The sequence below is a fragment of the Rutidosis leptorrhynchoides genome, chromosome 11 (genome assembly GCF_046630445.1).
Source record: "Rutidosis leptorrhynchoides isolate AG116_Rl617_1_P2 chromosome 11, CSIRO_AGI_Rlap_v1, whole genome shotgun sequence".
Taxonomy (NCBI): domain Eukaryota; kingdom Viridiplantae; phylum Streptophyta; class Magnoliopsida; order Asterales; family Asteraceae; genus Rutidosis; species Rutidosis leptorrhynchoides.
The window spans coordinates 43,751,143-43,778,938 of NC_092343.1; the positions used below are offsets into that span (position 1 = coordinate 43,751,143).

Here is a 27,796-nt window from a genome sequence, read left to right on the forward strand (position 1 = left end):
TCAAGCACATAAGTGTCACACTAGCATATAACCACAATAACAATGATATGCATAACAATAACAATACATAACATTAACAATATGGATCCATATTCACACAAACACGGGGATGGTACTCGCAATGACCGCTAGTGTACACGAACGCACGATGTAACACTAACTCCATAGGTGGTGTCGAACCACGAAATAAAGTGACCAATGAAATTGGCCACACCCACCTGTTACGCACATGTTATGGTGATACGAACGCACGATATTCACCATAACACACGATGTGGTCTCAGAACGCACGAACTTGAGCGAATCATGTACATGGATAACACTCTAGTGAAATCTCACGCCGGAAATCACTAAACCACATCCCACACACAAACAAATAAATTATATATATACACATATAATTATCTCACTCACCTTGGTAAGCATGCATAAGCCATGTATGTACAACCACCGTCATCGCATCCGAGCAAGTAATCACCTATATACACATAGGCATACAACACATAAAACTCATTTTGTATAAGAGAATGCGACAAACAACCCCATAACCAATGTATTACACCTTGCTCGCCAAAGACCCGCACATTTAGACACTTAATGAAAACAACCAAATTACCACTACGGGCGACAATTCTAACCCACACAAACAAGTACATTCTAACATCTATTGTACTTGACCCAAAAAGACTATCATAGGTCAATCCTCAACGATTATCAACGATGAAATGTCCCGTTCTTATTGATTAAAAACGTTCCATATTAATTGATTTCGTTGCGAGGTTTTGACCTCTATATGAGACGTTTTTCAAAGACTGCATTCATTTTAAAACAAACCATAACCTTTATTTCATCAATAAAGGTTTAAAAAGCTTTACGTAGATTATCAAATAATGATAATCTAAAATATCCTGTTTACACACGACCATTACATAATGGTTTACAATACAAATATGTTACAACAAAATAAGTTTCTTGAATGCAGTTTTTACACAATATCAAACAAACATGGACTCCAAATCTCGTCCTTATTTAAGTATGCGACAGCGGAAGCTCTTAATAATCACCTGAGAATAAACATGCTTAAAACGTCAACAAAAATGTTGGTGAGTTATAGGTTTAACCTATATATATCAAATCATAATAATAGACCACAAGATTTCATATTTCAATACACATCCCATACATAGAGATAAAAGTCATTCATATGGTGAACACCTGGTAACCGACATTAACAAGATGCATATATAAGAATATCCCCATCATTCCGGGACACCCTTCGGATATGATATAAATTTCGAAGTACTAAAGCATCCGGTACTTTGGATGGGGCTTGTTGGGCCCGATAGATCTATCTTTAGGATTCGCGTCAATTAGGGTGTCTGTTCCCTAATTCTTAGATTACCAGACTTAATAAAAAGGGGCATATTCGATTTCGATAATTCAACCATAGAATGTAGTTTCACGTACTTGTGTCTATTTTGTAAATCATTTATAAAACCTGCATGTATTCTCATCCCAAAAATATTAGATTTTAAAAGTGGGACTATAACTCACTTTCACAGATTTTTACTTCGTCGGGAAGTAAGACTTGGCCACTGGTTGATTCACGAACCTATAACAATATATACATATATATCAAAGTATGTTCAAAATATATTTACAACACTTTTAATATATTTTGATGTTTTAAGTTTATTAAGTCAGCTGTCCTCGTTAGTAACCTACAACTAGTTGTCCACAGTTAGATGTACAGAAATAAATCGGTAAATATTATCTTGAATCAATCCACGACCCAGTGTATACGTATCTCAGTATTGATCACAACTCAAACTATATATATTTTGGAATCAACCTCAACCCTGTATAGCTAACTCCAACATTCACATATAGAGTGTCTATGGTTGTTCCGAAATATATATAGAAGTGTCGACATGATAGGTCGAAACATTGTATACGTGTCTATGGTATCTCAAGATTACATAATATACAATACAAGTTGATTAAGTTATGGTTGGAATAGATTTGTTACCAATTTTCACGTAGCTAAAATGAGAAAAATTATCCAATTTTGTTTTACCCATAACTTCTTCATTTTAAATCCGTTTTGAGTGAATCAAATTGCTATGGTTTCATATTGAACTCTATTTTATGAATCTAAACAGAAAAAGTATAGGTTTATAGTCGGAAAAATAAGTTACAAGTCGTTTTTGTAAAGGTAGTCATTTCAGTCGAAAGAACGACGTCTAGATGACCATTTTAGAAAACATACTTCCACTTTGAGTTTAACCATAATTTTTGGATATAGTTTCATGTTCATAATAAAAATCATTTTCTCAGAATAACAACTTTTAAATCAAAGTTTATCATAGTTTTTAATTAACTAACCCAAAACAGCCCGCGGTGTTACTACGACGGCGTAAATCCGGTTTTACGGTGTTTTTCGTGTTTCCAGGTTTTAAATCATTAAGTTAGCATATCATATAGATATAGAACATGTGTTTAGTTGATTTTAAAAGTCAAGTTAGAAGGATTAACTTTTTTTTGCGAACAAGTTTAGAATTAACTAAACTATGTTCTAGTGATTACAAGTTTAAACCTTCGAATAAGATAGCTTTATATGTATGAATCGAATGATGTTATGAACATCATTACTACCTTAAGTTCCTTGGATAAACCTACTGGAAAAGAGAAAAATGGATCTAGCTTCAATGGATCCTTGGATGGCTCGAAGTTCTTGAAGCAGAATCATGACACGAAAACAAGTTCAAGTAAGATCATCACTTGAAATAAGATTGTTATAGTTATAGAAATTGAACCAAAGTTTGAATATGATTATTACCTTGTATTAGAATGATAACCTACTGTAAGAAACAAAGATTTCTTGAGGTTGGATGATCACCTTACAAGATTGGAAGTGAGCTAGCAAACTTGAAAGTATTCTTGATTTTATGAAACTAGAACTTTTGAAATTTATGAAGAACACTTAGAACTTGAAGATAGAACTTGAGAGAGATCAATTAGATGAAGAAAATTGAAGAATGAAAGTGTTTGTAGGTGTTTTTGGTCGTTGGTGTATGGATTAGATATAAAGGATATGTAATTTTGTTTTCATGTAAATAAGTCATGAATGATTACTCATATTTTTGTAATTTTATGAGATATTTCATGCTAGTTGACAAATGATGGTTCCCACATGTGTTAGGTGACTCACATGGGCTGCTAAGAGCTGATCATTGGAGTGTATATACCAATAGTACATACATCTAAAAGCTGTGTATTGTACGAGTACGAATACGGGTGCATACGAGTAGAATTGTTGATGAAACTGAACGAGGATGTAATTGTAAGCATTTTTGTTAAGTAGAAGTATTTTGATAAGTGTATTGAAGTCTTTCAAAAGTGTATAAATACATATTAAAACACTACATGTATATACATTTTAACTGAGTCGTTAAGTCATCGTTAGTCGTTACATGTAAGTGTTGTTTTGAAACCTTTAGGTTAACGATCTTGTTAAATGTTGTTAACCCAATGTTTATAATATCAAATGAGATTTTAAATTATTATATTATCATGATATTATCATGTATGAATATATCTTAATATGATATATATACATTAAATGTCTTTACAACGATAATCGTAACATATATGTCTCGTTTAAAAATCATTAAGTTAGTAGTCTTGTTTTTACATATGTAGTTCATTGTTAATATACTTAATGATATGTTTACTTATCATAGTATCATGTTAACTATATATATATCCATATATATGTCATCATATAGTTTTTACAAGTTTTAACGTTCGTGAATCACCGGTCAACTTGGGTGGTCAATTGTCTATATGAAACATATTTCAATTAATCAAGTCTTAACAAGTTTGATTGCTTAACATGTTGGAAACATTTAATCATGTAAATATCAATCTCAATTAATATATATAAACATGGAAAAGTTCGGGTCACTACAGTACCTACCCGTTAAATAAATTTCGTCCCGAAATTTTAAGCTGTTGAAGGTGTTGACGAATCTTCTGGAAATAGATGCGGGTATTTCTTCTTCATCTGATCTTCACGCTCCCAGGTAAACTCGGGTCCTCTACGAGCATTCCATCGAACCTTAACAATTGGTATCTTGTTTTGCTTAAGTCTTTTAACCTCACGATCCATTATTTCGACGGGTTCTTCGATGAATTGAAGTTTTTCGTTGATTTGGATTTCATCTAACGGAATAGTGAGATCTTCTTTAGCAAAACATTTCTTTAAATTCGAGACGTGGAAAGTGTTATGTACAGCCGCGAGTTGTTGAGGTAACTCTAGTCGGTAAGCTACTGGTCCGATACGATCAATAATCTTGAATGGTCCAATATACCTTGGATTTAATTTCCCTCGTTTACCAAATCGAACAACGCCTTTCCAAGGTGCAACTTTAAGCATGACCATCTCTCCAATTTCAAATCCTATATCTTTTCTTTTAATGTCAGCGTAGCTCTTTTGTCGACTTTGGGTGGTTTTCAACCGTTGTTGAATTTGGATGATCTTCTCGGTAGTTTCTTGTATAATCTCCGGACCCGTAATCTGTCTATCCCCCACTTCACTCCAACAAATCGGAGACCTGCACTTTCTACCATAAAGTGCTTCAAACGGCGCCATCTCAATGCTTGAATGGTAGCTGTTGTTGTAGGAAAATTCTGCTAACGGTAGATGTCGATCCCAACTGTTTCTGAAATCAATAACACATGCTCGTAGCATGTCTTCAAGCGTTTATATCATCCTTTTGCTCTGCCCATCAGTTTGTGGATGATAGGCAGTACTCATGTCTAGACGAGTTCCTAATGCTTGCTGTAATGTCTGCCAGAATCTTGAAATAAATCTGCCATCCCTATCAGAGATAATAGAGATTGGTATTCCATGTCTGGAGATGACTTCCTTCAAATACAGTCGTGCTAACTTCTCCATCTTGTCATCTTCTCTTATTGGAAAGAAGTGTGCTGATTTGGTGAGACGGTCAACTATTACCCAAATAGTATCAAAACCACTTGCAGTCCTTGGCAATTTAGTGATGAAATCCATGGTAATGTTTTCCCATTTCCATTCCGGGATTTCGGGTTGTTGAAGTAGACCTGATGGTTTCTGATGCTCAGCCTTGACCTTAGAACACGTCAAACATTCTCCTACGTATTTAGCAACATCGGCTTTCATACCCGGCCACCAAAAATGTTTCTTGAGATCCTTGTACATCTTCCCCGTTCCAGGATGTATTGAGTATCTGGTTTTATGAGCTTCTCTAAGTACCATTTCTCTCATATCTCCAAATTTTGGTACCCAAATCCTTTCAGCCCTATACCGGGTTCCGTCTTCCCGAATATTAAGATGCTTCTCCGATCCTTTGGGTATTTCATCCTTTAAATTTCCCTCTTTTAAAACTCCTTGTTGCGCCTCCTTTATTTGAGTAGTAAGGTTATTATGAATCATTATATTCATAGATTTTACTCGAATGGGTTCTCTGTCCTTCCTGCTCAAGGCATCGGCTACCACATTTGTCTTCCCCGGGTGGTAACGAATCTCAAAGTCGTAATCATTCAATAATTCAATCCACCTACGCTGCCTCATATTCAGTTGTTTCTGATTAAATATGTGTTGAAGACTTTTGTGGTCGGTATATATAATACTTTTGACCCCATATAAGTAGTGCCTCCAAGTCTTTAATGCAAAAACAACCGCTCCTAATTCCAAATCATGCGTCGTATAATTTTGTTCGTGAATCTTCAATTGTCTAGACGCATAAGCAATCACCTTCGTTCGTTGCATTAATACACAACCGAGACCTTGCTTTGATGCGTCACAATAAATCACAAAATCATCATTCCCTTCAGGCAATGACAATATAGGTGCCGTAGTTAGCTTTTTCTTCAATAACTGAAACGCTTTCTCTTGTTCATCATTCCATTCAAATTTCTTCCCTTTATGCGTTAATGCAGTCAAGGGTTTTGCTATTCTGGAAAAGTCTTGGATGAACCTTCTGTAGTAACCAGCTAGTCCTAAAAACTGGCGTATGTGTTTCGGAGTTTTCGGGGTTTCCCACTTTTCAACAGTTTCTATCTTTGCCGGATCCACCTTAATACCTTCTTTGTTCACTATGTGACCGAGGAATTGAACTTCTTCCAACCAAAATGCACACTTTGAAAACTTAGCGTACAATTCTTCCTTCCTCAATACTTCTAACACCTTTCTCAAATGTTCACCGTGTTCTTGGTCATTCTTTGAGTAAATAAGTATGTCATCAATGAAAACAATGACAAACTTGTCAAGGTATGGTCCACACACTCGGTTCATAAGGTCCATGAACACAGCTGGTGCATTAGTTAAACCAAACGGCATGACCATAAACTCGTAATGACCGTAACGTGTTCTGAAAGCAGTCTTTGGAATATCATCTTCTTTCACCCGCATTTGATGATACCCGGAACGTAAGTCAATCTTTGAATAAACAGACGAGCCTTGTAGTTGATCAAATAAGTCGTCGATTCTCAGTAGTGAAATGTCCCGTTCTTATTGATTAAAAACGTTCCATATTAATTGATTTCGTTGCGAGGTTTTGACCTCTATATGAGACGTTTTTCAAAGACTGCATTCATTTTTAAACAAACCATAACCTTTATTTCATCAATAAAGGTTTAAAAAGCTTTACGTAGATTATCAAATAATGATAATCTAAAATATCCTGTTTACACATGACCATTACATAATGGTTTACAATACAAATATGTTACAACAAAATAAGTTTCTTGAATGCAGTTTTTACACAATATCATACAAGCATGGACTCCAAATCTTGTCCTTATTTAAGTATGCGACAGCGGAAGCTCTTAATAATCACCTGAGAATAAACATGCTTAAAACGTCAACAAAAATGTTGGTGAGTTATAGGTTTAACCTATATATATCAAATCGTAACAATAGACCACAAGATTTCATATTTCAATACACATCCCATACATAGAGATAAAAATCATTCATATGGTGAACACCTGGTAACCGACAATAACAAGATGCATATATAAGAATATCCCCATCATTCCGGGACACCCTTCGGATATGATATAAATTTCGAAGTACTAAAGCATCCGGTACTTTGGATGGGGTTTGTTAGGCCCAATAGATCTATCTTTAGGATTCGCGTCAATTAGGGTGTCTGTTCCCTAATTCTTAGATTACCAGACTTAATAAAAAGGGGCATATTCGATTTCGATAATTCAACCATAGAATGTAGTTTCACGTACTTGTGTCTATTTTGTAAATCATTTATAAAACCTGCATGTATTCTCATCCCAAAAATATTAGATTTTAAAAGTGGGACTATAACTCACTTTCACAAATTTTTACTTCGTCGGGAAGTAAGACTTGGCCACTGGTTGATTCACGAACCTATAACAATATATACATATATATCAAAGTATGTTCAAAATATATTTACAACACTTTTAATATATTTTGATGTTTTAAGTTTATTAAGTCAGCTGTCCTCGTTAGTAACCTACAACTAGTTGTCCACAGTTAGATGTACAGAAATAAATCGATAAATATTATCTTGAATCAATCCACGACCCAGTGTATACGTATCTCAGTATTGATCACAACTCAAACTATATATATTTTGGAATCAACCTCAACCCTGTATAGCTAACTCCAACATTCACATATAGAGTGTCTATGGTTGTTCCGAAATATATATAGATGTGTCGACATGATAGGTCGAAACATTGTATACGTGTCTATGGTATCTCAAGATTACATAATATATAATACAAGTTGATTAAGTTATGGTTGGAATAGATTTGTTACCAATTTTCACGTAGCTAAAATGAGAAAAATTATCCAATCTTGTTTTACCCATAACTTCTTCATTTTAAATCCGTTTTGAGTGAATCAAATTGCTATGGTTTCATATTGAACTCTATTTTATGAATCTAAACAAAAAAAGTATAGGTTTCTAGTCGGAAAAATAAGTTACAAGTCGTTTTTGTAAAGGTAGTCATTTCAGTCGAAAGAACGACGTCTAGATGACCATTTTAGAAAACATACTTCCACTTTGAGTTTAACCATAATTTTTGGATATAGTTTCATGTTCATAATAAAAATCATTTTCTCAGAATAACAACTTTTAAATCAAAGTTTATCATAGTTTTTAATTAACTAACCCAAAACAGCCCGCGGTGTTACTACGACGGCGTAAATCCGGTTTTACGGTGTTTTTCGTGTTTCCAGGTTTTAAATCATTAAGTTAGCATATCATATAGATATAGAACATGTGTTTAGTTGATTTTAAAAGTCAAGTTAGAAGGATTAACTTTTGTTTGCGAACAAGTTTAGAATTAACTAAACTATGTTCTAGTGATTACAAGTTTAAACCTTCGAATAAGATAGCTTTATATGTATGAATCGAATGATGTTATGAACATCATTACTACCTTAAGTTCCTTGGATGAACCTACTGGAAAAGAGAAAAATGGATCTAGCTTCAACGGATCCTTGGATGGCTCAAAGTTCTTGAAGCAAAATCATGACACGAAAACAAGTTCAAGTAAGATCATCACTTGAAATAAGATTGTTATAGTTATAGAAATTGAACCAAAGTTTGAATATGATTATTACCTTGTATTAGAATGATAACCTACTGTAAGAAACAAAGATTTCTTGAGGTTGGATGATCACCTTACAAGATTGGAAGTGAGCTAGCAAACTTGAAAGTATTCTTGATTTTATGAAACTAGAACTTTTGGAATTTATGAAGAACACTTAGAACTTGAAGATAGAACTTGAGAGAGTTCAATTAGATGAAGAAAATTGAAGAATGAAAGTGTTTGTAGGTGTTTTTGGTCGTTGGTGTATGGATTAGATATAAAGGATATGTAATTTTGTTTTCATGTAAATAAGTCATGAATGATTACTCATATTTTTGTAATCTTATGAGATATTTCATGCTAGTTGCCAAATGATGGTTCCCACATGTGTTAGGTGACTCACAAGGGCTGCTAAGAGCTGATCATTGGAGTGTATATACCAATAGTACATACATCTAAAAGCTGTGTATTGTACGAGTACGAATACGGGTGCATACGAGTAGAATTGTTGATGAAACTGAACGAGAATGTAATTGTAAGCATTTTTGTTAAGTAGAAGTATTTTGATAAGTGTATTGAAGTCTTTCAAAAGTGTATAAATACATATTAAAACACTACATGTATATACATTTTAACTGAGTCGTTAAGTCATCGTTAGTCGTTACATGTAAGTGTTGTTTTGAAACCTTTAGGTTAACGATCTTGTTAAATGTTGTTAACCCAATGTTTATAATAACAAAAGAGATTTTAAATTATTATATTATCATGATATTATGATGTACGAATATCTCTTAATATGATATATATATACATTAAATGTCGTTACAACGATAAACGTTACATATATGTCTCGTTTCAAAATCATTAAGTTAGTAGTCTTGTTTTTACATATGTAGTTCATTGTTAATATAATTAATGATATGTTTACTTATCATAATATCATGTTAACTATATATATAACCATATATATGTCATCATATAGTTTTTTTTTTACAAGTTTTAACGTTCGTGAATCACCGGTCAACTTGGGTGGTCAATTGTCTATATGAAACCTATTTCAATTAATCAAGTCTTAACAAGTTTGATTGCTTAACATGTTGGAAACATTTAATCATGTAAACATCAATCTCAATTAATATATATAAACATGGAAAAGTTCGGGTCACTACAGTACCTACCCGTTAAATAAATTTCGTCCCGAAATTTTAAGCTGTTGAAGGTGTTGACGAATCTTCTGGAAATAGATGCGGGTATTTATTCTTCATCTGATCTTCACGCTCCCAGGTGAACTCGGGTCCTCTACGAGCATTCCATCGAACCTTAACAATTGGTATCTTGTTTTGCTTAAGTCTTTTAACCTCACGATCCATTATTTCGACGGGTTCTTCGATGAATTGGAGTTTTTCGTTGATTTGGATTTCATCTAACGGAATAGTGAGATCTTCTTTAGCAAAACATTTCTTCAAATTCGAGACGTGGAAAGTGTTATGTACAGCCGCGAGTTGTTGAGGTAACTCAAGTCGGTAAGCTACTGGTCCGACACGATCAATAATCTTGAATGGTCCAATATACCTTGGATTTAATTTCCCTCGTTTACCAAATCGAACAACGCCTTTCCAAGGTGAAACTTTAAGCATGACCATCTCTCCAATTTCAAATTCTATATCTTTTCTTTTAATGTCAGCGTAGCTCTTTTGTCGACTTTGGGCGGTTTTCAACCGTTGTTGAATTTGGATGATCTTCTCGGTAGTTTCTTGTATAATCTCCGGACCCGTAATCTGTCTATCCCCCACCTCACTCCAACAAATTGGAGACCTGCACTTTCTACCATAAAGTGCTTCAAACGGCGCCATCTCAATGCTTGAATGGTAGCTGTTGTTGTAGGAAAATTCTGCTAACGGTAGATGTCGATCCCAACTGTTTCCGAAATCAATAACACATGCTCGTAGCATGTCTTCAAGCGTTTGTATCGTCCTTTCACTCTGCCCATCAGTTTGTGGATGATAGGCAGTACTCATGTCTAGACGAGTTCCTAATGCTTGCTGTAATGTCTGCCAGAATCTTGAAATAAATCTGCCATCCCTATCAGAGATAATAGAGATTGGTATTCCATGTCTGGAGACGACTTCCTTCAAATACAGTCGTGCTAACTTCTCCATCTTGTCATCTTCTCTTATTGGTAGGAAGTGTGCTGATTTGGTGAGACGATCAACTATTACCCAAATAGTATCAAAACCACTTGCAGTCCTTGGCAATTTAGTGATGAAATCCATGGTAATGTTTTCCCATTTCCATTCCGGGATTTCGGGTTGTTGAAGTAGACCTGATGGTTTCTGATGCTCAGCTTTGACCTTAGAACACGTCAAACATTCTCCTACGTATTTAGCAACATCGGCTTTCATACCCGGCCACCAAAAATGTTTCTTGAGATCCTTGTACATCTTCCCCGTTCCAGGATGTATTGAGTATCTGGTTTTATGAGCTTCTCTAAGTACCATTTCTCTCATATCTCCAAATTTTGGTACCCAAATCCTTTCAGCCCTATACCGGGTTCCGTCTTCCCGAATATTAAGATGCTTCTCCGATCCTTTGGGTATTTCATCCTTTAAATTTCCCTCTTTTAAAACTCCTTGTTGCGCCTCCTTTATTTGAGTAGTAATGTTATTATGAATCATTATATTCATAGATTTTACTCGAATGGGTTCTCTATCCTTCCTACTCAAGGCATCGGCTACCACATTTGCCTTCCCCGGGTGGTAACGAATCTCAAAATCGTAATCATTCAATAATTCAATCCACCTACGCTGCCTCATATTCAGTTGTTTCTGATTAAATATGTGTTGAAGACTTTTATGGTCGGTATATATAATACTTTTGACCCCATATAAGTAGTGCCTCCAAGTCTTTAATGCAAAAACAACCGCGCCTAATTCCAAATCATGCGTCGTATAATTTTGTTCGTGAATCTTCAATTGTCTAGACGCATAAGCAATCACCTTCGTTCGTTGCATTAATACACAACCGAGACCTTGCTTTGATGCGTCACAATAAATCACAAAATCATCATTCCCTTCAGGCAATGACAATATAGGTGCCGTAGTTAGCTTTTTCTTCAATAACTGAAACGCTTTCTCTTGTTCATCATTCCATTCAAATTTCTTCCCTTTATGCGTTAATGCAGTCAAGGGTTTTGCTATTCTGGAAAAGTCTTGGATGAACCTTCTGTAGTAACCAGCTAGTCCTAAAAACTGGCGTATGTGTTTCGGAGTTTTCGGGGTTTCCCACTTTTCAACAGTTTCTATCTTTGCCGGATCCACCTTAATACCTTCTTTGTTCACTATGTGACCGAGGAATTGAACTTCTTCCAACCAAAATGCACACTTTGAAAACTTAGCGTACAATTCTTCCTTCCTCAATACTTCTAACACCTTTCTCAAATGTTCACCGTGTTCTTGGTCATTCTTTGAGTAAATAAGTATGTCATCAATGAAAACAATGACAAACTTGTCAAGGTATGGTCCACACACTCGGTTCATAAGGTCCATGAACACAGCTGGTGCATTAGTTAAACCAAACGGCATGACCATAAACTCGTAATGACCGTAACGTGTTTTGAAAGCAGTCTTTGGAATATCATCTTCTTTCACCCGCATTTGATGATACCCGGAACGTAAGTCAATCTTTGAATAAACAGACGAGCCTTGTAGTTGATCAAATAAGTCGTCGATTCTCGGTAGTGGGTAGCGGTTCTTGATGGTAAGTTTGTTCAACTCTCGGTAGTCGATACACAACCTGAATGTACCATCTTTCTTCTTGACAAACAAAACAGGAGCTCCCCACGGTGATGTGCTTGGTCGAATGAAACCACGCTCTAAAAGTTCTTGTAATTGGCTTTGCAGTTCTTTCATCTCGCTGGGTGCGAGTCTGTAAGGAGCACGAGCTATTGGTGCAGCTCCTGGTACAAGATCTATTTGAAATTCAACGGATCGATGTGGGGGTAATCCCGGTAATTCTTTCGGAAATACATCGGGAAATTCTTTTGCAATGGGAACATCATTGATGCTCTTTTCTTCAGTTTGTACTTTCTCGACGTGTGCTAGAACAGCATAGCAACCTTTTCTTATTAGTTTTTGTGCCTTCAAATTACTAATAAGATGTAGCTTCGTGTTGCCCTTTTCTCCGTACACCATTAAGGGTTTTCCTTTTTCTCGTATAATGCGAATTGCATTTTTGTAACAAACGATCTCCGCTTTCACTTCTTTCAACCAGTCCATACCGATTATCACATCAAAACTCCCTAACTCTACTGGTATCAAATCAATCTTAAATGTTTCGCTAACCAGTTTAATTTCTCGATTCCGACATATATTATCTGCTGAAATTAATTTACCATTTGCTAATTCGAGTAAAAATTTACTATCCAAAGGCGTCAATGGACAACTTAATTTAGCACAAAAATCTCTACTCATATAGCTTCTATCCGCACCCGAATCAAATAAAACGTAAGCAGATTTATTGTCAATAAGAAACGTACCCGTAACAAGCTCCGGGTCTTCCTGTGCCTCTACCGCATTAATATTGAAAACTCTTCCACGGCCTTGTCCATTCGTGTTCTCCTGGTTCGGGCAATTTCTAATAATGTGGCCTGGTTTTCCACATTTATAACAAACTACATTGGCATAACTTGCTCCGACACTACTTGCTCCTCCATTACTCGTTCCGACACCATTTGTTCCTTTCGTTCTATTAACCCCTGGTCCGTAGACCTCACACTTCGCCGCGCTATGACCATTTCTTTTACACTTGTTGCAAAATTTGGTGCAGAACCCCGAGTGATTCTTTTCACACCTTTGGCATAGTTGCTTCTGATTGTTGTTGTTGTTGCGGTTATTATTGTTGTTGAGATAATTGTTGTAGTTGCTGTTGTTGTTGTTGTTGTTGTTGTTGGGCCGTTTATTGTAGTTGCGATTGATGTTGCGATTGTTGGGATAATTGTTGCGATTATTGTTGTAATTGCTGTTGTTGTTGTATTGGTGATTCTTATCACCGTTTTCCTCCCACTTTCTTTTGACTTGCTTCACATTGGCCTCTTCAGCAGTCTGTTCTTTAATTCTTTCTTCAATCTGGTTCACTAGTTTGTGAGCCATTCTACATGCCTGTTGTATGGAGGCGGGCTCGTGTGAACTTATATCTTCTTGGATTCTTTCCGGTAATCCTTTCACAAACGCGTCGATCTTCTCTTCCTCATCTTCGAATGCTCCCGGACACAATAGGCACAATTCTGTGAATCGTCTTTCGTACGTGGTAATATCAAATCCTTGGGTTCGTAACCCTCTAAGTTCTGTCTTGAGCTTATTGACCTCGGTTCTGGGACGGTACTTCTCGTTCATCAAGTGCTTGAATGCTGACCACGGTAGTGCGTACGCATCATCTTGTCCCACTTGCTCTAGATAGGTATTCCACCATGTTAACGCAGAACCTGTGAAGGTATGCGTAGCGTACTTCACTTTGTCCTCTTCAGTACACTTACTTATGGCAAACACCGATTCAACCTTCTCGGTCCACCGTTTCAATCCGATCGGTCCTTCGGTTCCATCAAATTCCAAAGGTTTGCAGGCAGTGAATTCTTTGTAGGTGCATCCTACACGATTTCCTGTACTGCTAGATCCAAGGTTATTGTTGGTATGTAGCGCAGCCTGTACTGCGGCTATGTTTGAAGCTAGAAAAGTACGGAATTCCTCTTCATTCATATTCACGGTGTGTCGAGTAGTCGGTGCCATTTCCTTCAAAATAGTTAAATGGAACAAGTTAATCATACAGAATATTAAGAGTAGTTAATAGTATTTCGTAGCATAATATGAACTCATTTATAAAAGCTTTTTCTTCATATTAGCGTTTTATAAGTTTAAATTCGGGTAGTACCTACCCGTTAAGTTCATACTTAGTAGCTAATATACAATTCAACTACTACAATTCTATATGAAAAACTGATTATAATAATATTTCGCGTTCAAACTTTTATACAATATTTTACAAACTTACAATACCGCTTATTTTACATAAAGCATGAAATATAGCACACAATAACTTTGATACAAGATAGTTGTGAAGACAATTCTAGCTAGTACACAAGTCGTTCAGCAAAGGCAATAAAGACACGTAATTCATACGTCCAGAAACAAGTCATGCATTCTGGTTTTACTAGGACTACTTCCCATCCTTGGTCTTGTGCAACATAACCGTTATGGCCGTTGATAAGACAGCGTGTTGTAACGTCATCAAAGGGACGAGGGTTACGTAATGTCCAACAGTCCCGTAATAATCTAAAAACCTCATTTCTTACCCCAATTACCGACTCCGTCACTTGTGGAAACGTTTTGTTTAATAGTTGTAGCCCGATGTTCTTGTTCTCACTTTGGTGAGAAGCGAACATTACTAATCCGTAAGCATAACATGCTTCTTTATGTTGCATGTTAGCCGCTTTTTCTAAATCACGAAGTCCAATATTCGGATATATTGAGTCAAAATAATTTCTTAACCCGTTGCGTAAAATAGCATTTGGGTTCCCCGCAATATATGCGTCAAAGTAAACACATCGTAACTTATGGGTTTCCCAATGTGATATCCCCCATCTTTCAAACGAAAGTCTCTTATAAACCAAGACATTCTTGGAACGTTCTTCGAATGTCTTACAAACTGATCTCGCCTTAAATAGTTGTGCCGAAGAATTCTGGCCGACTCTAGACAAGATTTCATCAATCATGTCTCCGGGTAGGTCTCTTAAAATATTGGGTTGTCTATCCATTTTGTGTTTTTAAACTGTAAAATAGACAAGAGTTAGATTCATAAAAAAATACTTATTAATACAAGCAATTTTTACATATATCATAAAGCATAAGAACACTATATTCCATATATTACACCACACGAATACAACTATCTTATTCCGACTCGCTCGTTTCTTCTTCTTCGGTTTTGGTTCGTTTTGCCAAGTTTCTAGGGATATATGATGTTCCCCTAATACGAGCCGTCGTTGTCCACATTGGTTTAGAAAAACCTGGTGGTTTAGAGGTTCCCGGGTCATTGTTACAACTTAAGGACTTCGGGGGTTGACGATACATATAAAGTTCATCGGGGTTGGAATTAGATTTCTCTATTTTTATGCCCTTTCCCTTATTATTTTCTTTTGCCTTTTTAAATTCAGTTGGGGTAATTTCTATAACATCATCGGAATTCTCGTTGGAATCCGATTCATCGGAGAATTGGTAATCCTCCCAATATTTTGCTTCCTTGGCGGAAACACCATTGACCATAATTAACTTTGGTCGGTTGGTTGAGGATTTTCTTTTACTTAACCGTTTTATTATTTCCCCCACCGGTTCTATTTCTTCATCCGGTTCCGATTCTTCTTCCGGTTCCGATTCTTCTTCCGTTTCCGACTCTTCTTCCGGTTCCTCTTCGGGAACTTGTGAATCAGTCCACAAATCATTCCAATTTACATTTGACTCTTCATTATTATTAGGTGAGTCAATGGGACTTGTTCTAGAGGTAGACATCTATCACATAATATCAAACACGTTAAGAGATTAATATATCACATAATATTCATATGTTAAAAATATATAGTTTCCAACAAAAATGTTAAGCAATCATTTTTAAAGAAAACACGGTCGAAGTCCAGACTCACTAATGCATCCTAACAAACTCGATAAGACACACTAATGCAAATTTTCTGGTTCTCTAAGACCAACGCTCGGATACCAACTGAAATGTCCCGTTCTTATTGATTAAAAACGTTCCATATTAATTGATTTCGTTGCGAGGTTTTGACCTCTATATGAGACGTTTTTCAAAGACTGCATTCATTTTTAAACAAACCATAACCTTTATTTCATCAATAAAGGTTTAAAAAGCTTTACGTAGATTATCAAATAATGATAATCTAAAATATCCTGTTTACACATGACCATTACATAATGGTTTACAATACAAATATGTTACAACAAAATAAGTTTCTTGAATGCAGTTTTTACACAATATCATACAAGCATGGACTCCAAATCTTGTCCTTATTTAAGTATGCGACAGCGGAAGCTCTTAATAATCACCTGAGAATAAACATGCTTAAAACGTCAACAAAAATGTTGGTGAGTTATAGGTTTAACCTATATATATCAAATCGTAACAATAGACCACAAGATTTCATATTTCAATACACATCCCATACATAGAGATAAAAATCATTCATATGGTGAACACCTGGTAACCGACAATAACAAGATGCATATATAAGAATATCCCCATCATTCCGGGACACCCTTCGGATATGATATAAATTTCGAAGTACTAAAGCATCCGGTACTTTGGATGGGGTTTGTTAGGCCCAATAGATCTATCTTTAGGATTCGCGTCAATTAGGGTGTCTGTTCCCTAATTCTTAGATTACCAGACTTAATAAAAAGGGGCATATTCGATTTCGATAATTCAACCATAGAATGTAGTTTCACGTACTTGTGTCTATTTTGTAAATCATTTATAAAACCTGCATGTATTCTCATCCCAAAAATATTAGATTTTAAAAGTGGGACTATAACTCACTTTCACAAATTTTTACTTCGTCGGGAAGTAAGACTTGGCCACTGGTTGATTCACGAACCTATAACAATATATACATATATATCAAAGTATGTTCAAAATATATTTACAACACTTTTAATATATTTTGATGTTTTAAGTTTATTAAGTCAGCTGTCCTCGTTAGTAACCTACAACTAGTTGTCCACAGTTAGATGTACAGAAATAAATCGATAAATATTATCTTGAATCAATCCACGACCCAGTGTATACGTATCTCAGTATTGATCACAACTCAAACTATATATATTTTGGAATCAACCTCAACCCTGTATAGCTAACTCCAACATTCACATATAGAGTGTCTATGGTTGTTCCGAAATATATATAGATGTGTCGACATGATAGGTCGAAACATTGTATACGTGTCTATGGTATCTCAAGATTACATAATATATAATACAAGTTGATTAAGTTATGGTTGGAATAGATTTGTTACCAATTTTCACGTAGCTAAAATGAGAAAAATTATCCAATCTTGTTTTACCCATAACTTCTTCATTTTAAATCCGTTTTGAGTGAATCAAATTGCTATGGTTTCATATTGAACTCTATTTTATGAATCTAAACAAAAAAAGTATAGGTTTCTAGTCGGAAAAATAAGTTACAAGTCGTTTTTGTAAAGGTAGTCATTTCAGTCGAAAGAACGACGTCTAGATGACCATTTTAGAAAACATACTTCCACTTTGAGTTTAACCATAATTTTTGGATATAGTTTCATGTTCATAATAAAAATCATTTTCTCAGAATAACAACTTTTAAATCAAAGTTTATCATAGTTTTTAATTAACTAACCCAAAACAGCCCGCGGTGTTACTACGACGGCGTAAATCCGGTTTTACGGTGTTTTTCGTGTTTCCAGGTTTTAAATCATTAAGTTAGCATATCATATAGATATAGAACATGTGTTTAGTTGATTTTAAAAGTCAAGTTAGAAGGATTAACTTTTGTTTGCGAACAAGTTTAGAATTAACTAAACTATGTTCTAGTGATTACAAGTTTAAACCTTCGAATAAGATAGCTTTATATGTATGAATCGAATGATGTTATGAACATCATTACTACCTTAAGTTCCTTGGATGAACCTACTGGAAAAGAGAAAAATGGATCTAGCTTCAACGGATCCTTGGATGGCTCAAAGTTCTTGAAGCAAAATCATGACACGAAAACAAGTTCAAGTAAGATCATCACTTGAAATAAGATTGTTATAGTTATAGAAATTGAACCAAAGTTTGAATATGATTATTACCTTGTATTAGAATGATAACCTACTGTAAGAAACAAAGATTTCTTGAGGTTGGATGATCACCTTACAAGATTGGAAGTGAGCTAGCAAACTTGAAAGTATTCTTGATTTTATGAAACTAGAACTTTTGGAATTTATGAAGAACACTTAGAACTTGAAGATAGAACTTGAGAGAGTTCAATTAGATGAAGAAAATTGAAGAATGAAAGTGTTTGTAGGTGTTTTTGGTCGTTGGTGTATGGATTAGATATAAAGGATATGTAATTTTGTTTTCATGTAAATAAGTCATGAATGATTACTCATATTTTTGTAATCTTATGAGATATTTCATGCTAGTTGCCAAATGATGGTTCCCACATGTGTTAGGTGACTCACAAGGGCTGCTAAGAGCTGATCATTGGAGTGTATATACCAATAGTACATACATCTAAAAGCTGTGTATTGTACGAGTACGAATACGGGTGCATACGAGTAGAATTGTTGATGAAACTGAACGAGAATGTAATTGTAAGCATTTTTGTTAAGTAGAAGTATTTTGATAAGTGTATTGAAGTCTTTCAAAAGTGTATAAATACATATTAAAACACTACATGTATATACATTTTAACTGAGTCGTTAAGTCATCGTTAGTCGTTACATGTAAGTGTTGTTTTGAAACCTTTAGGTTAACGATCTTGTTAAATGTTGTTAACCCAATGTTTATAATAACAAAAGAGATTTTAAATTATTATATTATCATGATATTATGATGTACGAATATCTCTTAATATGATATATATACATTAAATGTCGTTACAACGATAAACGTTACATATATGTCTCGTTTCAAAATCATTAAGTTAGTAGTCTTGTTTTTACATATGTAGTTCATTGTTAATATAATTAATGATATGTTTACTTATCATAATATCATGTTAACTATATATATAACCATATATATGTCATCATATAGTTTTTTTTTACAAGTTTTAACGTTCGTGAATCACCGGTCAACTTGGGTGGTCAATTGTCTATATGAAACCTATTTCAATTAATCAAGTCTTAACAAGTTTGATTGCTTAACATGTTGGAAACATTTAATCATGTAAACATCAATCTCAATTAATATATATAAACATGGAAAAGTTCGGGTCACTACAAGTAGTGGGTAGCGGTTCTTGATGGTAAGTTTGTTCAACTCTCGGTAGTCGATACACAACCTGAATGTACCATCTTTCTTCTTGACAAACAAAACAGGAGCTCCCCACGGTGATGTGCTTGGTCGAATGAAACCACGCTCTAAAAGTTCTTGTAATTGGCTTTGCAGTTCTTTCATCTCGCTGGGTGCGAGTCTGTAAGGAGCACGAGCTATTGGTGCAGCTCCTGGTACAAGATCTATTTGAAATTCAACAGATCGATGTGGAGGTAATCCCGGTAATTCTTTCGGAAATACATCAGGAAATTCTTTTGCGACGGGAACATCATTGATGCTCTTTTCTTCAGTTTGTACTTTCTCGACGTGTGCTAGAACAGCATAGCAACCTTTTCTTATTAGTTTTTGTGCCTTCAAATTACTAATAAGATGTAGCTTCGTGTTGCCCTTTTCTCCGTACACCATTAAGGGTTTTCCTTTTTCTCGTATAATGCGAATTGCATTTTTGTAACAAACGATCTCCGCTTTCACTTCTTTCAACCAGTCCATACCGATTATCACATCAAAACTCCCTAACTCTACTGGTATCAAATCAATCTTAAATGTTTCGCTAACCAGTTTAATTTCTCGATTCCGACATATATTATCTGCTGAAATTAATTTACCATTTGCTAATTCGAGTAAAAATTTACTATCCAAAGGCGTCAATGGACAACTTAATTTAGCACAAAAATCTCTACTCATATAGCTTCTATCCGCACCCGAATCAAATAAAATGTAAGCAGATTTATTGTCAATAAGAAACGTACCCGTAACAAGCTCCGGGTCTTCCTGTGCCTCTGCCGCATTAATATTGAAAACTCTTCCACAGCCTTGTCCATTCGTGTTCTCCTGGTTCGGGCAATTTCTAATAATGTGGTCCGGTTTTCCACATTTATAACAAACTACATTGGCATAACTTGCTCCGACACTACTTGCTCCGCCATTACTCGTTCCGACACCATTTGTTCCTTTCGTTCTATTAACCCCTGGTTCGTAGACCTCACACTTCGCCGCGCTATGACCATTTCTTTTATACTTGTTGCAAAATTTGGTGCAGAACCCCGAGTGATTCTTTTCACACCTTTGGCATAGCTGCTTCTGATTGTTGTTGTTGTTGCGGTTATTATTGTTGTTGGGATGATTGTTGTAGTTGCTGTTGTTGTTGTTGTTGTTGTTGGGCCGTTTGTTGTAGTTACGATTGATGTTGCGATTGTTGGGGTAATTGTTGCGATTATTGTTGTAATTGCTGTTGTTGTTGTATTGGTGATTCTTATCACCGTTTTCCTCCCACTTTCTTTTGACTTGCTTCACATTGGCCTCTTCAGCAGTCTGTTCTTTAATTCTTTCTTCAATTTGGTTCACGAGTTTGTGAGCCATTCTACATGCCTGTTGTATGGAGGCGGGCTCGTGTGAACTTATATCTTCTTGGATTCTTTCCGGTAATTCTTTCACAAACGCGTCGATCTTCTCTTCCTCATCTTCGAATGCTCCCGGACACAATAGGCACAATTCTGTGAATCGTCTTTCGTACGTGGTAATATCAAATCCTTGGGTTCGTAACCCTCTAAGTTCTGTCTTGAGCTTATTGACCTCGGTTCTGGGACGGTACTTCTCGTTCATCAAGTGCTTGAATGCTGACTACGGTAGTGCGTACGCATCGTCTTGTCCCACTTGCTCTAGATAGGTATTCCACCATGTTAACGCAGAACCTGTGAAGGTATGCGTAGCGTACTTTACTTTGTCCTCTTCAGTACACTTACTTATGGCAAACACCGATTCGACCTTCTCGGTCCACCGTTTCAATCCGATCGGTCCTTCGGTTCCATCAAATTCCAAAGGTTTGCAGGCAGTGAATTCTTTGTAGGTGCATCCTACACGATTTCCTGTACTGCTAGATCCAAGGTTATTGTTGGTATGTAGCGCAGCCTGTACTGCGGCTATGTTTGAAGCTAGAAAAGTACGGAATTCCTCTTCATTCATATTCACGGTGTGTCGAGTAGTCGGTGCCATTTCCTTCAAAATAGTTAAATGGAACAAGTTAATCATACAGAATATTAAGAGTAGTTAATAGTATTTCGTAGCATAATATGAACTCATTTATAAAAGCTTTTTCTTCATATTAGCGTTTTATAAGTTTAAATTCGGGTAGTACCTACCCGTTAAGTTCATACTTAGTAGCTAATATACAATTCAACTACTACAATTCTATATGAAAAACTGATTATAATAATATTTCGCGTTCAAACTTTTATACAATATTTTACAAACTTACAATACCGCTTATTTTACATAAAGCATGAAATATAGCACACAATAACTTTGATACAAGATAGTTGTGAAGATAATTCTAGCTAGTACACAAGTCGTTCAGCAAAGGCAATAAAGACACGTAATTCATACGTCCAGAAACAAGTCACGCATTCTGGTTTTACTAGGACTACTTCCCATCCTTGGTCTTGTGCAACATAACCGTTATGGCCGTTGATAAGACAGCGTGTTGTAATGTCGTCAAAGGGACGAGGGTTACGTAATGTCCAACAGTCCCGTAATAATCTAAAAACCTCATTTCTTACCCCAATTACCGACTCCGTCACTTGTGGAAACGTTTTGTTTAATAGTTGTAGCCCGATGTTCTTGTTCTCACTTTGGTGAGAAGCGAACATTACTAATCCGTAAGCATAACATGCTTCTTTATGTTGCATGTTAGCCGCTTTTTCTAAATCACGAAGTCCAATATTCGGATATATTGAGTCAAAATAATTTCTTAACCCGTTGCGTAAAATAGCATTTGGGTTCCCCGCAATATATGCGTCAAAGTAAACACATCGTAACTTATGGGTTTCCCAATGTGATATCCCCCATCTTTCAAACGAAAGTCTCTTATAAACCAAGACATTCTTGGAACGTTCTTCGAATGTCTTACAAACTGATCTCGCCTTAAATAGTTGTGCCGAGGAATTCTGGCCGACTCTAGACAAGATTTCATCAATCATGTCTCCGGGTAGGTCTCTTAAAATATTGGGTTGTCTATCCATTTTGTGTTTTTAAACTGTAAAATAGACAAGAGTTAGATTCATAAAAAAATACTTATTAATACAAGCAATTTTTACATATATCATAAAGCATAAGAACACTATATTACATATATTACACCACACGAATACACCTATCTTATTCCGACTCGCTCGTTTCTTCTTCTTCGGTTTTGGTTCGTTTTGCCAAGTTTCTAGGGATATATGATGTTCCCCTAATACGAGCCGTCGTTGTCCACATTGGTTTAGAAAAACCTGGTGGTTTAGAGGTTCCCGGGTCATTGTTACAACTTAAGGACTTCGGGCGTTGACGATACATATAAAGTTCATCGGGGTTGGAATTAGATTTCTGTATTTTTATGCCCTTTCCCTTATTATTTTCTTTTGCCTTTTTAAATTCAGTTGGGGTAATTTCTATAACATCATCGGAATTCTCATCGGAATCCGATTCATCGGAGAATTGGTAATCCTCCCAATATTTTGCTTCCTTGGCGGAAACACCATTGACCATAATTAACCTTGGTCGGTTGGTTGAGGATTCTCTTTTACTTAACCGTTTTATTATTTCCCCCACCGGTTCTATTTCTTCTTCCGGTTCCGATTCTTCTTCCGGTTCCGATTCTTCTTCCGGTTCCGACTCTTCTTCCGGTTCCTCTTCGGGAACTTGTGAATCAGTCCACGAATCATTCCAATTTACATTTGACTCTTCATTATTATTAGGTGAGTCAATGGGACTTGTTCTAGAGGTAGACATCTATCACATAATATCAAACACGATAAGAGATTAATATATCACATAATATTCATATGTTAAAAATATATAGTTTCCAACAAAAATGTTAAGCAATCATTTTTAAAGAAAACACGGTCGAAGTCCAGACTCACTAATGCATCCTAACAAACTCGATAAGACACACTAATGCAAATTTTCTGGTTCTCTAAGACCAACGCTCTGATACCAACTGAAATGTCCCGTTCTTATTGATTAAAAACGTTCCATATTAATTGATTTCGTTGCGAGGTTTTGACCTCTATATGAGACGTTTTTCAAAGACTGCATTCATTTTAAAACAAACCATAACCTTTATTTCATTAATAAAGGTTTAAAAAGCTTTACGTAGATTATCAAATAATGATAATCTAAAATATCCTATTTACACACGACCATTACATAATGGTTTACAATACAAATATGTTACAACAAAATAAGTTTCTTGAATGCAGTTTTTACACAATATCATACAAACATGGACTCCAAATCTCGTCCTTATTTAAGTATGCGACAGCGGAAGCTCTTAATAATCACCTGAGAATAAACATGCTTAAAACGTCAACAAAAATGTTGGTGAGTTATAGGTTTAACCTATATATATCAAATCATAATAATAGACCACAAGATTTCATATTTCAATACACATCCCATACATAGAGATAAAAGTCATTCATATGGTGAACACCTGGTAACCGACATTAACAAGATGCATATATAAGAATATCCCCATCATTCCGGGACACCCTTCGGATATGATATAAATTTCGAAGTACTAAAGCATCCGGTACTTTGGATGGGGCTTGTTGGGCCCGATAGATCTATCTTTAGGATTCGCGTCAATTAGGGTGTCTGTTCCCTAATTCTTAGATTACCAGACTTAATAAAAAGGGGCATATTCGATTTCGATAATTCAACCATAGAATGTAGTTTCACGTACTTGTGTCTATTTTGTAAATCATTTATAAAACCTGCATGTATTCTCATCCCAAAAATATTAGATTTTAAAAGTGGGACTATAACTCATTTTCACAGATTTTTACTTCGTCGGAAAGTAAGACTTGGCCACCGGTTGATTCACGAACCTATAACAATATATACATATATATCAAAGTATGTTCAAAATATATTTACAACACTTTTAATATATTTTGATGTTTTAAGTTTATTAAGTCAGCTGTCCTCGTTAGTAACCTACAACTAGTTGTCCACAGTTAGATGTACAGAAATAAATCGATAAATATTATCTTGAATCAATCCACGACCCAGTGTATACGTATCTCAGTATTGATCACAACTCAAACTATATATATTTTGGAATCAACCTCAACCCTGTATAGCTAACTCCAACATTCACATATAGAGTGTCTATGGTTGTTCCGAAATATATATAGAAGTGTCGACATGATAGGTCGGAACATTGTATACGTGTCTATGGTATCTCAAGATTACATAATATACAATACAAGTTGATTAAGTTATGGTTGGAATAGATTTGTTACCAATTTTCACGTAGCTAAAATGAGAAAAATTATCCAATTTTGTTTTACCCATAACTTCTTCATTTTAAATCCGTTTTGAGTGAATCAAATTGCTATGGTTTCATATTGAACTCTATTTTATGAATCTAAACATAAAAAGTATAGGTTTATAGTCGGAAAAATAAGTTACAAGTCGTTTTTGTAAAGGTAGTCATTTCAGTCGAAAGAACGACGTCTAGATGACCATTTTAGAAAACATACTTCCACTTTGAGTTTAACCATAATTTTTGGATATAGTTTCATGTTCATAATAAAAATCATTTTCTCAGAATAACAACTTTTAAATCAAAGTTTATCATAGTTTTTAATTAACTAACCCAAAACAGCCCGCGGTGTTACTACGACGGCGTAAATCCGGTTTTACGGTGTTTTTCGTGTTTCCAGGTTTTAAATCATTAAGTTAGCATATCATATAGATATAGAACATGTGTTTAGTTGATTTTAAAAGTCAAGTTAGAAGGATTAACTTTTGTTTGTGAACAAGTTTAGAATTAACTAAACTATGTTCTAGTGATTACAAGTTTAAACCTTCGAATAAGATAGCTTTATATGTATGAATCGAATGATGTTATGAACATCATTACTACCTTAAGTTCCTTGGATAAACCTACTGGAAAATAGAAAAATGGATCTAGCTTCAATGGATCCTTGGATGGCTCGAAGTTCTTGAAGCAGAATCATGACACGAAAACAAGTTCAAGTAAGATCATCACTTGAAATAAGATTGTTATAGTTATAGAAATTGAACCAAAGTTTGAATATGATTATTACCTTGTATTAGAATGATAACCTACTGTAAGAAACAAAGATTTCTTGAGGTTGGATGATCACCTTACAAGATTGGAAGTGAGCTAGCAAACTTGAAAGTATTCTTGATTTTATGAAACTAGAACTTTTGGAATTTATGAAGAACACTTAGAACTTGAAGATAGAACTTGAGAGAGATCAATTAGATGAAGAAAATTGAAGAATGAAAGTGTTTGTAGGTGTTTTTGGTCGTTGGTGTATGGATTAGATATAAAGGATATGTAATTTTGTTTTCATGTAAATAAGTCATGAATGATTACTCATATTTTTGTAATTTTATGAGATATTTCATGCTAGTTGCCAAATGATGGTTCCCACATGTGTTAGGTGACTCACATGGGCTGCTAAGAGCTGATCATTGGAGTGTATATACCAATAGTACATACATCTAAAAGCTGTGTATTGTACGAGTACGAATACGGGTGCATACGAGTAGAATTGTTGATGAAACTGAACGAGGATGTAATTGTAAGCATTTTTGTTAAGTAGAAATATTTTGATAAGTGTATTGAAGTCTTTCAAAAGTGTATAAATACATATTAAAACACTACATGTATATACATTTTAACTGAGTCGTTAAGTCATCGTTAGTCGTTACATGTAAGTGTTGTTTTGAAACCTTTAGGTTAACGATCTTGTTAAATGTTGTTAACCCAATGTTTATAATATCAAATGAGATTTTAAATTATTATATTATCATGATATTATCATGTATGAATATATCTTAATATGATATATATACATTAAATGTCTTTACAACGATAATCGTTACATATATGTCTCGTTTAAAAATCATTAAGTTAGTAGTCTTGTTTTTACATATGTAGTTCATTGTTAATATACTTAATGATATGTTTACTTATCATAGTATCATGTTAACTATATATATATATCCATATATATGTCATCATATAGTTTTTACAAGTTTTAACGTTCGTGAATCACCGGTCAACTTGGGTGGTCAATTGTCTATATGAAACATATTTCAATTAATCAAGTCTTAACAAGTTTGATTGCTTAACATGTTGGAAACATTTAATCATGTAAATATCAATCTCAATTAATATATATAAACATGGAAAAGTTCGGGTCACTACAAACGAGAAAGTGATTATACGCTAATCACTTTCAAACACTAAACTCTACAAGTCCAAATTTGACCCAAAAGCACATAACACATTTTGACAAGTCAAAAATACTCATAATCACTAATAGCTAGTGATTATGTTTTCAAAACACTAATTCCACAATTATCCCAAGTACTTATGTACTTATTCCACTGAAACTTGACATAAACCATGGCTTTGACACAAAATTAAAGTCAACACCCAATTTTGACTAACAAACATGTTCTTATGAACATTTAAACACCAAAACCCAAGTTATCAAGTGACTAACACCCAAAGTCATGACTAATCACTTCCAAATTCGTCATCAAACCCTAAACCCACCACATTAGGGTTTACATACCAAAACTTACACCAAAACCCCTGAAATTTCAAAGGAAATGGAGTTTGCAACCCACCATCAACTCAAACCCTAACACAAACTCGAAATCAAACAATAAAATTCGAAATAGGGTTTACCTCTTGGGCAAGAATCAACACCATCTTCTTCCTCTAGAGCCTCCTCTCTCTATATTAAGTTTTCTCTCACTAGAACTTGTGTGGTTCTCACTAGAACTTGTGTGGTGGAGATGAAGATGGAAATGAAAAATAAATCAAATCACTGTTTTACCCTCAAAAATGTCGATGCAAAATTGCATATTGGTCCCTCACTTAATTCTAATTTAAATTGCAAAACAGCCCCTCTGTCCCACACTGTTGCGCGTCGCGCCTTAACACTGCTTCTGAAATCGGTGTTCGTTACATATGCATGAACGAAAGCGGCCAATCACTCATGAACGAAAGATCATTCTCTACAAATCAACAATTTAGGAAGAGATAAAATGGCACAAAGTGGTCCCGG

At 35.1% G+C, this 27,796-nt stretch overlaps 1 long non-coding RNA gene across 1 annotated transcript; it reads right to left on the reverse strand.

The window, feature by feature from the left end:
• Positions 1–27,796, reverse strand: LOC139874268 (uncharacterized). The gene is made up of 2 exons (XR_011767862.1): positions 27,415–27,796; positions 1–478 (listed from the first exon to the last, which is right to left on the reverse strand). It is a non-coding gene; the product is annotated as an uncharacterized lncRNA (long non-coding RNA).